The sequence below is a fragment of the Petromyzon marinus genome, chromosome 56 (genome assembly GCF_048934315.1).
Source record: "Petromyzon marinus isolate PM22_M1 ecotype Great Lakes invasive population chromosome 56, UKy_Petmar_22M1.pri1.0, whole genome shotgun sequence".
In the NCBI taxonomy this organism is placed as follows: domain Eukaryota; kingdom Metazoa; phylum Chordata; class Hyperoartia; order Petromyzontiformes; family Petromyzontidae; genus Petromyzon; species Petromyzon marinus.
In genome coordinates this window covers 1331250-1348319 of record NC_133722.1, presented here as the reverse complement: position 1 = coordinate 1348319, position 17070 = coordinate 1331250, and the positions used below count along the sequence as shown (strand labels likewise).

At 48.5% G+C, this 17070-nt stretch overlaps 1 long non-coding RNA gene across 1 annotated transcript; it reads right to left on the bottom strand.

The window, feature by feature from the left end:
* Window positions 1-11813: 11813 nt before the first annotated feature.
* Window positions 11814-12912, bottom strand: LOC142905635 (uncharacterized). The gene is made up of 2 exons (XR_012929665.1): window positions 12159-12912; window positions 11814-11976 (listed from the first exon to the last, which is right to left on the bottom strand). It is a non-coding gene; the product is annotated as an uncharacterized LOC142905635 (long non-coding RNA).
* Between the last annotated feature and the right edge of the window lie 4158 nt (window positions 12913-17070).

Below are 17070 nucleotides of genomic sequence, written 5' to 3'. Positions count from 1 at the left end.
CTTTCTCCTTGAAGATGCGCGAACGCGCCCGTGCTGATTCGCTGACAGCAGTTTCCTCCACTGCTGGATGAGCTACGCCGGCACGCGCTCTTTCCGCTGCTGTAGTATCTGACGCTGCTCTCGCCGGCGACAGGTCAAGTTTTTCTTCTGCTGAGTGAGCCGAGTCGCACGCGCTCTCTTTGTTGAGGTTGTTGGCGGCTCTCTGACAGCAGGTTTCCTCCACTGCTGTATGACTCAAGTCGCACGCGCTTGGCCACTGGTTTGCTGAAGTTGTTGGCGGCTGCCCAAGCTTTTCCGCTGCTGGTTGAGCCACGTTGCACGTGCTTTCTTTGTGGAGATGCTCGAGCGCTCTCAGCGCTGATTCGCTGATAGCAGTTTCTCTCCACTGCTGTATGACTCACTTTCGTTGATACATGGCGACTCATGCGATCCTCGCTACTCAGCGAGGCTCGGAGCCAGCCGCTCCATGCGACTGCTCGTCCTGTGGACGTCTTGACTCGCTGATCTGTCTTCACTCTTGACTGTTGACTTCTCTGACTTTTTAAAATGCGGCTGACCGTTATATTCAAAGACAATTCTCTCTGCGCAGTGGAAAAGGGTGGGGGGGGCGGGGTCTGTGTGTGTGAGTTCGTGTGTGTGTACAGATGGCTCCTGCGATAACGATTTGTTTGCCGTGGCGTGAAATTCCTCTCTCGCGCTCTTCGGGAGAGACAAAGGTGGTCGGGGTCGCTTGGGATATTGTTTAAACTCTTTCGTAAGTTTGCCCGTTCGCCTCATTCCTTCTCGACAACCTTTGATGTGACTCTGTATTTTGTCTCCAAGCTTTGTTTTAACAGTCAAAGTATTAAAGGTGAAAATCATTTTATAGCGAATTAATTATTGGATAATAATTCACTGATGTATCTGGTGGCCTGGTCTTAATTGGAGTGAGCGCGAAGACCGCTAACTTTAGCTTATTCTTGTTATTGCATTTTAAATTTTAACTGTTGTTTTTAAAAAAAAAAGTGGTTTAACCCGTGGGCGTCCTCATTTCTGGCTTGCGGAGGGCTTCCCTCTGCGTGACCTCCCTTAGAGCACATCAAACTCTTGTTAATCTGGAGATCTTCGCAGATAGCTGCTAACATCCTCGCTTCGAGAGTTTTATTATTTCTTTATTTATTAATGGCCTGTTTATGACCGACATCTGGTTTTTCGTGCGCCTGGCTTACGGGTTTTATTGATTTTTTTTTCGTTTGTTAAAAAAAATATGATATATATAACGGCAAATATTATTGTTAATATCAATTTTGGAAAAGACTCATATACAACAGCTGGACTCATGTATGGCTGAGAGCCAAATCCGTCCATAGAAACCCAGATGGGTAAAATTGAGTCACATGTGCATGCTCCTGTGCCACGCACAGGGCCAACTCACATAGCGAATGACTCACTGCAGCATATTCCGGTCCGGCAACAAGGACCCAGGCAAGATCTGCACCGCCAGTACTACCACCACCGCCAGCATTGCCAGCACCACCACCAGCACCGCCAGCACCGCCACCACCGCCAGCACCATCACCAGCTCCAAAATTAACGTTAAGAGTGATATTCCTTATTTTTTTATGGAATAGTTCTTTTACATATATCTGGATTTAGCGTGTTAAAAAAAACACTAATGGAGGCCTGTAAACGCCTTCCTTGAGACAACAAAGGCCAGTGTCCCTCAGACAAGGAGACTTGGCATCTGGGACGTTAATTATTCACAAGCCTTGACTTGTAAAAGTTGAAAAGTTTGGATTGACCACCACCGTAATTTTCAAACATGGCAAACGTTAACTTGATGATAGAATGTACTGTTATAAAATGATGCGGCTCAGTTCAAAAGGTTTAATATGACTATTTTGCATATTTTTTTAAAACAATTACTATTACTCCATACTGTGTTTGATAAGTAGGTAAAACTTATTGTTAACGCAAGGGGTACAACCAAAGCAACACCCGACCGCCTTCATCTTCCCAGTGGCGATCTTTACATGCCAGACCAGGTACTCATATTTAGACCTAGGAAGGGCATCATAACCAGCAGATAACCACCACTGCATGGATTGAGGGAAAATCGAACTGGGTAAACCAGGCTTTGCAGAGAGGACAAAAAGATAAAACCCAGAGAGAGAGAGGAAGGGAGGCCATCCCACACCTCGTGGATAAATATAGAGGTCATTTCACAATAAACATGGCCACAGACACACACCGCACCTGGGGAGTCAAAAAGACATTATAAAGGGCAATTAAGAACATCTGCGTCCTCACAAGCCTTGGAATGACCTCCGAAGGAAGGATCGAAGTATGGCCACTGTAGTCAGAATGTCCAGGCAGACAGAGCAAAAGGTCGACTAAAAACTGACCGAAAAATGCGAGGGGTGTGATAGTGGGAGGAGCTTTTAGACTTTGATGTGTCTTAGGGAAGAAATCCCTATATAACGGTATATGAAAATCACACAAACCAGTATTGCAACGGCAAACTCGGGGACAGGCACCCGTAATGAGCCAAGTTTTGAGTATTGCAGTGGCAAAGGCTCTGTGTCGCTAAGTGTTGAGTTCTGTGCTGACAGACGCGACGTATCGCTGACAGTTTTCAGTCTACGTTTTTCCTTATGTTTTTTTTTGTCATTTGCAAAATCAATGACTCAGAGAAGTTGTACTGTACGAAGCTAAGAGTTGGGAGCAGCTAAGAGGTACGCGAATGCATTTTCATATAACACTGTGATCAGCTAAGGCGTGTGAGAAGTTAAGCGGAGATTTGAGTTATACACCAATATCGAGTGTGCATAAAATGTTGTCCAAGCTATAGTTTGGAAGACCTATGTTGTCCAAGTGAATAATGTTCTTTGAACTTTGGAGAGTTTTGGAGAATGAGCGAGGAGCAGCGTGGCCGGCGGATATCAGGTGGCTTCCCGAGGGAGGGAGGGAGGGGGGCACCAAGGGTGACAGGAAACGTGGCCACAGAGCACTCCAACTGCAGATCGAGCCTGGCGTGTGGATAATCTGCAAACGTAGAGTGCAGCAGCTGACGGCTGACCACGAGCGTGCTGACTGGGGCTGCAAGCGCACTACAGCTGTGGACCAAGCCTGGCGTCCTACGCATCGTTGTGGGACTTCAGATATTGTTCAGAAAGAAGAGGCATGAGGAGGAAAATTTACTTTGCACTCACTCACTATTTTTAATTGCAGCTTGCACAGATTGTGGGCCAAGAATAATCTCAGATTGCATGCCTCACACACCATAACCACCGTCAGCACCGTCAACGCAGCAGCAGCGGCAGTAGCCAACGGCCAGCATCACCACCAAATCGTTTCACCAACCCTACTGAGTCTTTACTGTAACATGCCATAACCGTGTGAACACGCAATCGCTCCCCGACTGTGCTGCTGTTAGGCAACATTTATTGTTTTGCGAACACGCAATAGCCCATGTTGGGAGCGTTGAAAAATTGTTTTTTTGTCGAAATCTGACTCACAAATTTCTATGAATTCTGATCGAGCAAACGCTATGACTTTTGTGACGATAATTCCTCTAAATTTGTGTGGAATTTCCAATTAGGCGGTCTCACACAAGCACCACCTTGGAGTGTATATAAATTGGCGCTGAGTTCCACTCAAAATGAGCAGCAGCAACAGCGACTCAAGAGTACCCAGCTGGGTGCCGTGTGGTAGCAGGAGCAGTATTGTCATTCGCACTACCGTAATTTTCCTACAGGCTCTACCTGCAACTGCGCCATTTAACGAGAGTAAGTAAATGCGTGCACACACACGTGTCTTATGTATTGGACAAGGAGTGGTGGCGCAGCGGTTAGCGCGCCGCGCTATGAACCCGGCAGAGGCCCGAGTTAGATTGCCGCTCACGGCCAATAAGAGAGACGGCAAACATTTGAACCGGGTCCTGGTCAGTCTATCCCCACCTTTATGGCGACTCAGCCTCATATGAGTACCCTGGTGCGGTGTGTAAACATCAGCATTGGGGAGACAAAGGCGGCCCCGGGCGTGCTGCTGGTCACACAACACCCTCGTGTGCCGTGCTGTGTTGCGACTCGTCCGATAGCACTTTCCCCAACGGTCTGTAAAAGGCTATACGGAGGTCGGTGAGGAACGGGTGATCTTCATCTATTTGTTTGTGTCGCTCGTGTGGAGAGCGCCTGCTGGATTTCCGCTCCACGTGCGAAGGAAACGCTCAAGCTGTTTGTGTGCGCGACTGTTTCTCGTAATTGTGACTGTGATTTCATGACTTGTTGGCTTTGTATCGACTCGCACGTATCTCCATGCACTGCCATACAGAGAAAGAATGGGCTATTGTTATTGTTGTCATCGTCGTCTTCGTCAAGAGTCATAACGTGGACTTGAACGCAGGTGCAAGGGGGAGTCGATAGCACGGATGATCTGGGGAAGGGGGTTCTCGACCATGCGGGCAGCAATGGAGAATGAGCGACCTCCTGTTGAGGGAATGGTGAGTGGGAGACTGCTACTGAAAGCCTTGATTGCTGGAGCAGAAATAGATCGAGAGTGCGGAGGAGAATAGAGCGAGAGGTGAGGGGGAGTGTTAGGAGAGTGTGTAGGGGAGTAGTGTGAGACGAGAGGGGAGTGTTAGCATAGTGTGTGTAGGGGAGTAGAGTGAGACGAGTGGGGAGTGTTAGGAGAGTGTGTGTAGGGGAGGAGTATGAGAGGGCAAGAGGTCGTGTGTTTCGAGTGCCGCTGTGGAGGATCTTGCAGACTGTGAGTTGCATCTTGAAACTGATTGCCACCCGGTGGAGTGATCGGGCGATGGGGTGAGGGGAGGGGAGTATCGGCGATGTAGATCTCTCCCCTACTCGGTCGCGTCCTGGACACGCATCGTGTAGTCGGAACACCTCCCACGGGGTGCGTTGTTCACGTTCTTGTTCCGTGTGCGCCAGGAGAAGGAGCGAGGGGTCGTCGTGTCTGTGGTGTCGGTTCAATCGAATCCCCGAACCCGCTGAACAAGCGGGCGCCGCGGTGGCGAGATGTTAACTACCTCGCCTGGTATACAGGAGGTCGTGAGTTTGTGGAACTCTTTTTCTCTCTCCCCCTGGTCGCGTGGAGTTTTCTCTGGGTCCTCCGGTTTTTCCCTCCACATTTAGAATCAACATCACCCATTTATAGTAGTTGGCTGCTGTACGTTTCCACACGATGAAAAGCCACTTCGTTGAGGTGTCGTTTGCGATGGCCAGGTCGCTTCTGAAAAAGAGCTACATCGCTCAGTGGGGCCTTACCTGGTAAAATAAAAGTTTAGTCAAATGTCATCAAAGGGAGTGGATTGCGCAACTTTACACTGCTCTATTAATGATAGCCAGATGTGTTCGTCGGCCTTGGTCCATGGTAGACCCCAGGCACATTATTATGAAAACATTTTTAATATTTTTTCTTAACATTTACTTGTTTATCTGTTGATTCGGGGGGTGCCCCATTGTGACCGACTGGGCCCCTATGCGTCGCATAACGTTGCCACATACCCCCAACCATAGTTGTGCCCCTGAGTGGAATCTCTCTGCGAAATCACTCAGGCGGGTCCGAGTGTTCGAATGAAAGGGATGACAGACGGAGCGCACTCGTCTCATTTAGAATCAGAATCTTTATTTAACCCGCAGGAATCATATGAGCTAGGAGGCTCATTTTTCATGGACGTCGAACCCCTGGTGTCAGGCTTGAAAGCGGCGATGTGGAACCTGCTCTCTGAGCGAAGTCACACCTGGAAAGTGTTGGTCTCGGGGTGTGCTTATATGAGCGGCGGCGCAGCGGTTAATCATCACCGATACTGGTGACGATTTTCTGAAATGGCCCTGGGCCTTCCCTAGGTCGACTCAGCCTCAAATGCGCAAACATCGCCACTAGGGGAGACAAAGGCAGCCGGTCGTAGGTGCTGGCCACCCACCCCCATCATGTGCCGTCTCGGACTTCGTAGGTCCAAATCGCCAATAGCACTTGCCCCAACAGTCTGTTCAGGCTATACGGGGCGTCTTTGTTTTTATTAGATAGACTGTAGGCTTAGGCTAGAGTCGTATGAAATGATGGATTTTCTCACCCTCGGTATAAGGCCAACGGTGGACTTAACGACAGAATTAGTCACTCAAGAGGAGCGTCACTCACAATCGACTCCATTCCTGGCTCTCAGTCAGTAGTTCAACCTACACGTTCCTGTGGCGGGTATGTGAATTCATCTCTGCAGCACGTGTGTTATTGCAGCGCGTGCGCGCGCGCACACACACACACACAAACCCAGTTGGTTTGGGATGCAACAGGATTCGTTTAGTAGGGTATTGTACGATGCTCGAATGTTCTAATGGCCAATCCCTTAACAACCTATGTGGGGCCTAAACTAAAACTTTTTATTTTATTTTACTATGCAAGCCCTACTGAGCTATGTAGCTCTTTTTCAGAAGTGACCCGTACACAAATGATAGCTCAACGAAGTGGCTTATCACGTGGAAATTTACTCTAAACGCATGGTATGTAACTAAATGTGGAGGGAAAAACGGAGGAAACCAGAGAAAAATCCAAGCGACCACGGGGAGAACATGCAAACTCAAATATACAGGCTTCGGGGTGGGATCGAACCCACGACTTCTTGTATACCAGGCGAGGTATTTAACATTTCACCACCGTGGTACCAGCAGAACCCTGAGGAAACCCACGGTGGCTAGATGTCATTTCCCTCGCCTGGTATGCAGGAGGTCTACGGTTCGATCCCGACCCTGACAATGCCTGCTGTATATTTGGAGTTTGCGGTGTCTCTCTCTCTCTCCACATGGTCACGTTAATTTATGTCCAGGTCCCTCCGGTTTGGCCCCCTCAACATTTAGAATGAACGTCATACGTTTAAAGTAATTGGGCTGCTACTATAAATCCACACGTGATGATGATGATAATAAGCCAACTTCGTTGAGCTATAATTTGTGATGAGCAGGTCGCTTCTAGCAAAAAGAGAGAGCTACTACAGTGAGGGAAAAAAGTGTTTGATCCCTGGCTGATTTTGTACGTTTGCCCACTGACAAAGAAATTATCAGTCTATAATTTTAATGGTAGGTTTATTTGAACAGTGAGAGACAGAATAACAACAAAAAATCCAGAAAAACGCATGTCAAAAAGTATTATAAATTGATTTGCATTTTAATGAGGGAAATAAGTATTTGACCCCTCTGGAAAATATGACTTAGTACTTGGTGGCAAACCCCTTGTTGGCAATAACAGAGGTCAGACGTTTCTTGTAGTTGGCCACCAGGTTTGCACACATCTCAGGATGGATTTTGTCTCACTCCTCTTTGCAGATCTTCTCCACATCATTAAGGTTTCGAGGCTGACGTTTGGAAACTCGAACCTTCAGCTCCCTCCACAGATTTTCTATGGGATTAAGGTCTAGAGACTGGCTAGGCCACTCCAGGACCTTAATGTGCTTCTTCTTGAGCCACTCCTTTGTTGCCTTAGCCGTGTGTTTTGGGTCATTGTCATGCTGGAATACCCATCCACGACCCATTTTCAATGCCCTGGCTGAGGGAAGGAGGTTCTCACCCAAGACTTGACGGTACATGGCCCCGTCTATCGTCCCTTTGATGCGGTGAAGTTGTCCTGTCCCCTTAGCAGAAAAACACCCCCAAAGCATAATGTTTCCACCTCCATGTTTGATGGTGGGGATGGTGTTCTTGGGGTCATAGGCAGCATTCCTCCTCCTCCAAACACGGCGAGTTGAGTTGATGCCAAAGAGCTCCATTTTGGTCTCATCTGACCACAACACTTTCAACCAGTTGTCCTCTGAATCATTCAGATGTTCATGGGCAAACTTCAGACGGGCATGTATATGTGCTTTCTTGAGCAGGGGGACCTTGCGGGCGCTGCAGGATTTCAGTCCTTCACGGCGTAGTGTGTTACCAATTGTTTTCTTGGTGACTATGGTCCCAGCTGCCTTGAGATCATTGACAAGATCCTCCCGTCTAGTTCTGGGATGATTCCTCACCGTTCTCATGATCATTGCAACTCCACAAGGTGAGATCTTGCATGGAGCCCCAGGCCGAGGGAGATTGACAGTTCTTTTGTGTTTCTTCCATTTGCGAATAATCGCACCAACTGTTGTCACCTTATCACCAAGCTGCTTGGCAATGGTCTTGTAGCCCATTCCAGCCTTGTGTAGGTCTACAATCTTGTCCCTGACATCCTTGGAGAGCTCTTTGGTCTTGGCCATGGTGGAGAGTTTGGAATCTGATTGATTGCTTCTGTGTACAGGTGTCTTTTATACAGGTAACAGGCTGAGATTAGGAGCACTCCCTTTAAGAGTGTGCTCCTAATCTCAGCTCGTTACCTGTATAAAAGACACCTGGGAGTCAGAAATCTTTCTGATTGGGAGGGGGTCAAATACTTTTTTCCCTCATTAAAATGCAAATCAATGTATAACATTTTTGACATGCGTTTTTCTGATTTTGTTGTTGTTGTTGTTATTCTGTCTCTCACTGTTCAAATAAACCTACCATTAAAATTATAGACTGATAATTTCTTTGTCAGTGGGCAAACGTACAAAATCAGCAGGCGATCAAATACTTTTTTCCCTCACTGTGTATAGCAGCTAAGTGGGCCCTTAACTGGTCAAATATGAACAGAACTCCCAGAGCGCCGGGCAGCAGATCTAAGAGCCGCCCTACATGGCTCGCTCTTCAACGGGTTTTTCTCTGTGTCAATCGCAGTGTCCGCGATGCGCTCCTCCGTGGGCGTGCTGTGCTGGATATGCACCCTGCTGTGGGGGGGGCTGGAGGGAGCACCCCCCTCCTCCCGGTCGGGCTCCACCGCCAACATCATCACGGTGCAGGGCCTGTGCAGCAAAATCTCGGCCCACCTGGTGCAGCTGCAAGACGATTACGTGAGTCAGTTTAAACACGTACTTGTAGTAGTAGTGGGGCTTTTTGCGACCAATATTAATTGTGCTAATCGGAGGTGCACCATACTTCACCATGCGGGTCAGTGTGGGTTTGTGAAAGTTAAGGGGGCACAGGGACCTGTTTAGATCTATAAACAAACAACAACAAGGAAAAAAACAGAGGCAAGTTAACTGGAGGTCACCGAGTATAGACGGCAGCTGGCTGATGGACTATAGGACGTAAAAAAACGGGTCAAAGCAGACGAAGTAAAACCAGTTTAACACGTAGTAGTAGACTTTCGTGACTAATATTACCATACAGAAGGGTTTTTGGGTTAGATCGCGTAATATAGAAATGTGTCGTTAACCACAATTCTGGTTTGTCACCTGATGAGTATGATTTGTAATTGCTGGGCAAAACGTCACGGTACCCAATTTGTAAATGTTGTTGTGGGTTTACTCTCCATAACACAACGGGTGGTGCTGAACTAGCAACTAATCGGCATATTTTGTTTACGTGGACAAACCCCTTACTAATTGGGCTGTGTCGGGTGATGGTGGCAGGTTTTAAAGACACGCATTTATATTGACGCGATCCAACCCAAAAACATGAATATAAAGCTCTTATTGAGATACGCGACTGCTCCCCGCTAGGACCAGCCACGCTAACCGGGGGGTGGAGGGGTGGCTGCTGTGCCACCACTGAATGGACACTTTGTCAGAGCCAAGGTCACTCTCCTGATCACTGTTTTGGTGTTCCCCTCACACCGCACCTCCAATTAGCACAGTTGGCTACGTACCGCGCGAAAAGAAGTTCAACATAAATACTGTGAGGGTTGCTTTTTTTAATTAATATAAGGGAGAGAGAGGAGTTCGGATCCGTTTTCTCTCCCATGCAATTCCCTCAAAAGAATAGGGGACCAGTGCGGACTTTTAAACGTGCTTGAATTGTAGCATAAAGGGAGGGACAATAACTCAATCCAGAATACTGTCTTAACGAGATTTAGTATGCATTAACTATGCCTTGAGACACTTTGTCCAAGGACGCGAATCAAACAATAGCAGATAATTTCACACATCTACACAGCGCCCCTGCGCGTCAACATTTACAGATCACCGAGTGCATCCGACTTTTCAAAACTCTCGCATAACGCCCCTGCACGTAGACAAATGAAAGAACACCGATTACCACTGACTCATTGAAACTTCTCGAAACTCGCACAACACATGGCTACACAGCTACCCCTAGTCTTGACAGTAACAGAGCATCGTGGTTATTAAACATATACAGAAAACACGACGACCATTTGTGGCAACCCTCATGCACACTCCACTCTTGGGTGATGGGTTGAGGCAGAATAATTCCAGGGTTTCATAGTTTTCATAGTTTCATTTATTTGGTATAGCCCTGTGAGCCATTCGGCTTTTGAATCGGGTGCAACCGCAACGAACAAATAAACATGAACAAGAAAAACATCTTAAAGTGACTTTGTGCATGTGCAAACAGAAAATCCAGGAAAAAAACATCAAAATATTCCTGAAATAGCACCGTACACCAACGCTGTGTGCAAAAATCACAGTGGGATGCAAGTCAAACAACAACAACAAGAAAACTTAGATTAAGGCCATCAGTCTAACTCCGTACTACAATAAACACAAACATGGCCAAACCAAAACACTTTTAGAAATCATCAAAATAAAGCCATAAATGCAATGTAACAGTGATCATAGGAACTGTGACCTATTTTTTTTTTTATCAAGAAACTACATAAATAACATGTAACACCAAACCCTAGAACCACAGCTGGCTGCACGAGTCACTCCACAAACAACAGGAGCATCAGTCGGAGTATCAAATTTTTAAATGCACCTTTAAGATCAGCACACTAAATCAATATACAGATAATACTTTGCAGCGGTCATCCGGAGCGAAACATTTTATTTTATTTTAGGCCACTGAATAGCAGTGGCAGCTAGGGGTGTACAACTCCTCTAGAGCAGTTTTGAGTGAAGATCTCATAGGTAGTGATTCATGTTGCAGTTTATTGGCAATAGCATTCCAGACCCTGGGGGCATCAATAGCAAAGGCCCTTCCTCCGGTTTTTGTATGGCAATAGGGAATGTGAAGCTGGTAGATGAGCGAAGACCTGAGGTCAAATTTGTTCTTTAAAACAGATAGGAGATCCAGCAGGTAGACTGCGGATTTTTTTGTAAGTACATCGTGAATAAGATCGAACATTAAGAGATGTTAAGTTTGACCCAATGTAGAGATCACAGTGGTGAGTCCTAAATGGGCAGTTCAATGCAAATCTTAAGGCCGAGTGATAGATGGAATCAAGCTTCTTCAGTACAGTACTTGGGGCTGATTTATACACGATATCACAGTAATCAAGTAGAGGCAGTATGGTAGCTTTTATCAATTCCAAACGGAACATAGGGGGAAGCAGTGGTTGTGTCGATACAGAAAACCAATTTTCATTTTTGTCTTTTTACCAATATAATCAATGTGATCTTCAAAATTCAGTTTGGAATCCAGGATGACCCCAAGATACTTATAGATCTTGACTTGCTCTATTTGATAATTATTTAAGGAATGTAATTTGGGAAAAGAATTACTTCCTGCTTTAGTGCCGGTGAGAAGCATAGCACCTTGGTTTTGGAGGTATTTAGGACTAGTTTAAGAGCAACTAGCTGATGTTGTAGTTTGTTGAAATCACCCTGGAGCTTAGCAATCACGTCATCCGGAGAGCGGCCAGCAGTAATCAGTATCGTCTCATCTGCAAAAAGATTTACCCTGGAATGATCCAGGTCAGTGCCCAAGTCATTGACATAAAGAGAGAATAAGAGGGGGCCGAGGATGGAACCCTGTGGAACCCCTTTATCTTAACACTGTGTTGAGGCGTAAATGACGACTCGGAGGCAGATCTTCATGTAGGGGCTTGCGCCAGCTATTTTATTAAAGACTTCTCTTCGGACACGACTCCGTGTACTGCCCCCTCACTGCCTACGCTCCACACCCCAGGGTAAGGGTACTGGGGAAGTCCCTAGCACCCGCAGGCTACCCTAGCCTGGTGCCAATTTCCCCCTACCTTGGGTCCCATCGCTCCCCCCAGGGTAAGGGTACTGGGGAAGTCCCTAGCACCCGCAGGCTACCCTAGCCTGGTGCTAATTTCCCCCTACCCTGGGTCCCATCGCTCCCCCAGGGTAAGGGTACTGGGGAAGTCCCTAGCACACCCCAGGCTCCCCGAGCCTGGTGCTAATTTCCCCCTACCCTGGGTCCCAACTTCCAACTTCACCCGTTGCTGGCTCCCCGCAACGACCCTGAACCCGTGACGGGTTCCAGCTTAAATCCCCCAGGGGGACATGACGTCACTGTCCTGCCCCATGTCCATGACGTCACCATCCGTGACGTCATCGTACCAGAGGGCGAGCGTGACATGACGTCACTAACTCCTACTCTACAACTGTTTGACCTCCAACCATCTGTGAATACAGTTTGGGTGTGAGAAAAGAGGTAATTTTTTACCATTTTACTGTGTTTTTGGAAAAACCGAGGCAACTTAGTTTACCAAGCAGGGTGTTGTGGTCTACTGTATCAAAAGCTTTGGACAGGTCAAGAAAAAGACAGGCACAGTATTGCTTATTATCAACGCTACTGTAAATTTGATTCAGAGAGTCTAATGCAGCAGATGTGGTGTGTGGGGGCTACCGTCCCGCGCCATCACCAAATTGTCGGGGCCGTTGTCTCCCGACTCCCCCGCTACATTTGTCCCACTACCCCCCAGCTGCTCTGTGGGGTCCGGGCTACCGACCCCCAATCCCTCGCCCCCTTGCGCCCCCGACTTTACGGCTGCCCGCGTTGCCATGTTTCAATTGGATGTGGCCACCTGCTCGACGCTTACGATGCGCTACGCTGTTCAGTGGCGGCGTGCTCCGGTGAGCGCGCTCGCAAAGTAAAACCCCGTCCCACACGTGAACAAACAGGTGCGGCGCGCCGATGCGTGATTCCCTCACACACATGCTCCACGCGCTCGGGCAATAACAAACACGACGCTACCACCTGCCGAGCCCCGTGCACCAATCACACGCGAGGTAGTGGGGGGTCGGGGGTGGGAGGCCAGAGGCATCTGCCGTGCGCATGCTGCTGATTGGAGGGGGGTCACTTCGCTCCGATTAAAGGGCCGTTTAAACAGCCGCGCGAATACGTGCATGCCAGGCGCTTAGCTCGTTACCTCGCTATTAGGCAATCGTGCAGGCGCGTGACCGCAACACAGTCACACAGGCACGCGAGCGCTAAGCACTATTGTAAGCAATTGCACAGGTACTCGAGCGCTGGACACCACCGAAAATAGTCGCGTAGGCACGCGGGCGCTAAACACTACTGTAAACAATCGTACAGGTACGCGAACACCAAGCACGCTCTACCCTCCTCTTCACACTCCCAAAGACCACCCGACACAGTTTATCCCCCTACTAGTGATTTTATTTACCGCGAGTAACCCGTTAAGCTACGCGTAATTGTGTGGGTCAGTGGATGCCAGCCTATTTCCCCTGGGATCCAAGACTGAATTTACTCTGCCTGTCGCTCCGCTCCCCACTCTCGATTAAATAACTCAAACTCACTTCTGTCTCACTTGCGCTTACTTCCACTCTGCTGCGCTGAACGCTGTAGAAGGACGAGGCTGTGAGTCGTCTCCGTAGAGGGTTGAGCCTGGCTGCGCTGGAGCTCGTCACACAGACGTCTCGAACGACTGACTCTCCTGCTCCCTGGACCGCGATGATTTGAAGAAGTCTCTTTTGCTACGCTAAGCGTCCGTATTTTATCCACCCAAAAGGCATTCAGATGCTTCCGCACCCACGCCTGCCCTGTCCATTCAGAGGCCAAGTTATGCTCGTCTCTTTCACATTCGGATCCGTGACCTTATCTAAAACAAAAGGCATTCAGATGCTTCCGCACCCGCGCCTGCCCTGTCCATTCAGAGGCCGAGTTATTCTTGCCTCTTTCACATTCGGATCCGTGACCTTACCTAAAACAAAAGGCATTCGGATGCTTCGCACCCCGTGCTGCCTTGTCCATTCAGATTTCGGAATGCTCCTGTCCCGTTGTTATTGGGGTCCCTAATTTTACCTATGACAAAGGCGTAGCGCCGTTCCCACGCCCCGTGCCATGTGTGTGATTTTATCCGCGGTCGCTCTACTGTCTCCACCGTGACCACGTCATTTTAATATCAGGTCACGGCGCCGCGGTGCACGTCAGCTACCGGGGGAGATCGCCCAATTTCCTGGCCGCAGGAAACCATGAAGCTTGATCCCATTAGGGGCTTCTGGATAAAAACCCACCGGCCAGGTGACCTTCCCTCCCGGCTCTATGTGTAGTAGATTGTTGGTGGACAGGAAACTGCTAATTTGGTACACGAATCTGCAGTCTGGGTCATATGCAGCCTAAAAGTTAAAGTTTTCAGTTTCAGTTTCATTTATTAGGATTTACCCTGTGAGCCATTCGGCTCTTGATTTGGGTTCAACCGCAACAAACAATAAAATTACAAGATACACCTAAAATTAATTGTACACAAATCTAAACATCACGTACGTAAACCATAAAATCCTACAGAAAAAGCACAACCCGTCCATGCTGCGTACAAAAAAATTCCATTTCGATGTTTGATGCCAATAACAATCATAATACAATACAGATCGAAATTTTAAGTATAAATCTATACTAAATAAAAAAAATCGGGCCAAACCAAGCCCCTCTAAGACTTACTAAAACAATGCTATATAAACAACGTAACAGTTTTCCCAACAAATGTGATTAAAAGTGGAGCGTTTGGAATCTGATTGATTGATTGCTTCTGTGGACAGGTGTCTTTTATACAGGTAACAAGCTGAGATTAGGAGCACTCCCTTTAAGAGTGTGCTCCTAATCTCAGCTCGTTACCTGTATAAGAGACACTTGGGAGCCAGAAATCTTTCTGATTGAGAGGGGGTCAAATACTTATTTCCCTCATTAAAATGCAAATCAATTTACAAAATTTTTGACATGCGTTTTTCTGGATTTTGTTGTTGTTATTGTCTCTCACTGTTCAAATAAACCTACCATTAAAATTATAGACTGATAATTTCTTTGTCAGTGGGCAAACGTACAAAATCAGCAGGGGATCAAATACTTTTTTTCCCTCACTGTACATAAGTGCAAATAGTGCAGCGCGGTGAAGCTGTGGATGAATACCGTGGAGCGAGGCGTAAGGTGGTCCGACTTAAGTTTATTTAATGAGTTATTTACTGTATGTACTCTGTATGTGTAACCGTTCCGGCCTTCATAGGTGCTCGCTAACAGCACTTGCCCCAACAGCGACTGTTGGGGAAGCCAATGAATGGGGGGAAGGGGGGGGGATCGTCTACCTGTAAAAAAAACCCTGGGGCTGGCTGTGGATGTCTCTCCAGCGGAAAGCGGAAGAGGTGGAATGCTCGCGGTTGCAAGATCTCCTCGAGGTCGCCGGCGTCCAGAGCTTGGATGAGTCACTGCCGTGCCCCATCAGCAGAGTTGGCTCGGTAAGGCACCACCGCAGTACGCACGCCCCACCGTGGTGGACTCGTTCACACCCACCAACACATTCCCGTCGTGGTAGACTCTCGTTCTGTTATAATAACGGGGTTGAACGTCACCAACCATATGGCAGTGCACCCAGTGTGAGGACAATGGCTATCTTTTATTCTCGCAAGATAATCAGTGGTGTCACGTCGCTGTGAAGAAGATAACAACAACAATCGCCATTCGCCTCGAAGTGACGGTGACGTCACCATGGCGCTTGTGGCAGGCTATGTAGACTTTGAGGCAGACGAACAGAAAATGTGGCATCTGTGCAGGAACGCCCTGGAATGGCACCACATTTGGGCACCGCAAGCCTCTCCTCAGTGTGCCTTGCAAGGCGATGATGAATAATCCTTGCCAGATACTTTCCCAGCACATTAAGAAGTGAGATGCCCCTGTAGTTGTTACAGTCTGTGCGGTAACCCTTCTTAAAGAGGGGGACCACCAGGCCATCTGTTAGGGCTGCTGTCCCTCGACTCTCCGTTCTCCTGTGCCCCCCCCCGCTCTCCTCTGCTCCCCCCCTCGCTAATGCTCCTCGCAGAAGCATGATTTAACTAGCTGCACTAACCAACTCGCAGATACGCCGCGGTGCCCTTCTCGTACACGCCAACCACGAGCTGCGCAACGGCGAGAGTGCCCACGCGTACAGAACACCCGGGGCACCACAACGCACAGGCTCACAGTTAACGTGCACGGCGAACGCGCACGCGCGGGCAAAATATACGCTCGTGCGCAAACACAAGACAACATACAACGCACAGGCTCACCACACCACGCATCCCCCTCCCTCCCCGTACTCACAGAGACAACACAACACGGTTTAATGTCTACTGGTGGTTTATTCTCTATTTAACTAGAATGATTCTACTCGTGTTAGTGCGGGTCAGCAGGGCAGGCCTGTCCTATCTCCCAGCTGTTTAGGGCTCAATTTGCCTAGTCTCTCCCTACTCACCCCTCTATGGGATTTTCTTCTCGGACTTACCTCTGCACTCTATACTTACGCTCTGACCTCGAGGTGTAGGAAGCCGTGGAAAGGCGAGGCTACACGTGGCTTTGGCTGGGAAACTGGACCCGGCTGCTCTCTGACCCGTCTCACGGACGTTCGAGTAGCAGGGGGATGACGACTGCTCGAGCCCTCTCTCCAGTTGACCCCCAGCGCAAAGAGACCTTGCTTCCCAATCCCACTCCTTTTTATGCCCCAGCTTCAAAGCCTACGTGCCGCCGACCCGCTGACCCTTCATCCAATCGGCAGCCTCCCCTCTGACGCCCCGCCCCCCATTGTTTAAACAAGCGTGCCGCATCATGGTCATCAACCTGTGCCGCATCATGGGCATCAACCTGCGCCGCATCATGGGCATCAACCTGCACCGCATCATAGGCATCAACCTGTGCCGCCCCGCTCCCCACCTGCCTGCTGGTTAGCGTGTGCCTTGGGCATTTCCTCATTGCGGTTCTCAGTGAGTTCGCCATGGCCGTACAATTTTAAGTTAATCCACGGCGCCGCAGTGTCATTCGGCCTGGGAGGGGCTCTGCCAATTTCCTGGCCCTGAGAAACCGTGGAGCACCCCCACGAGGGGGTCTCTCGGGTAAA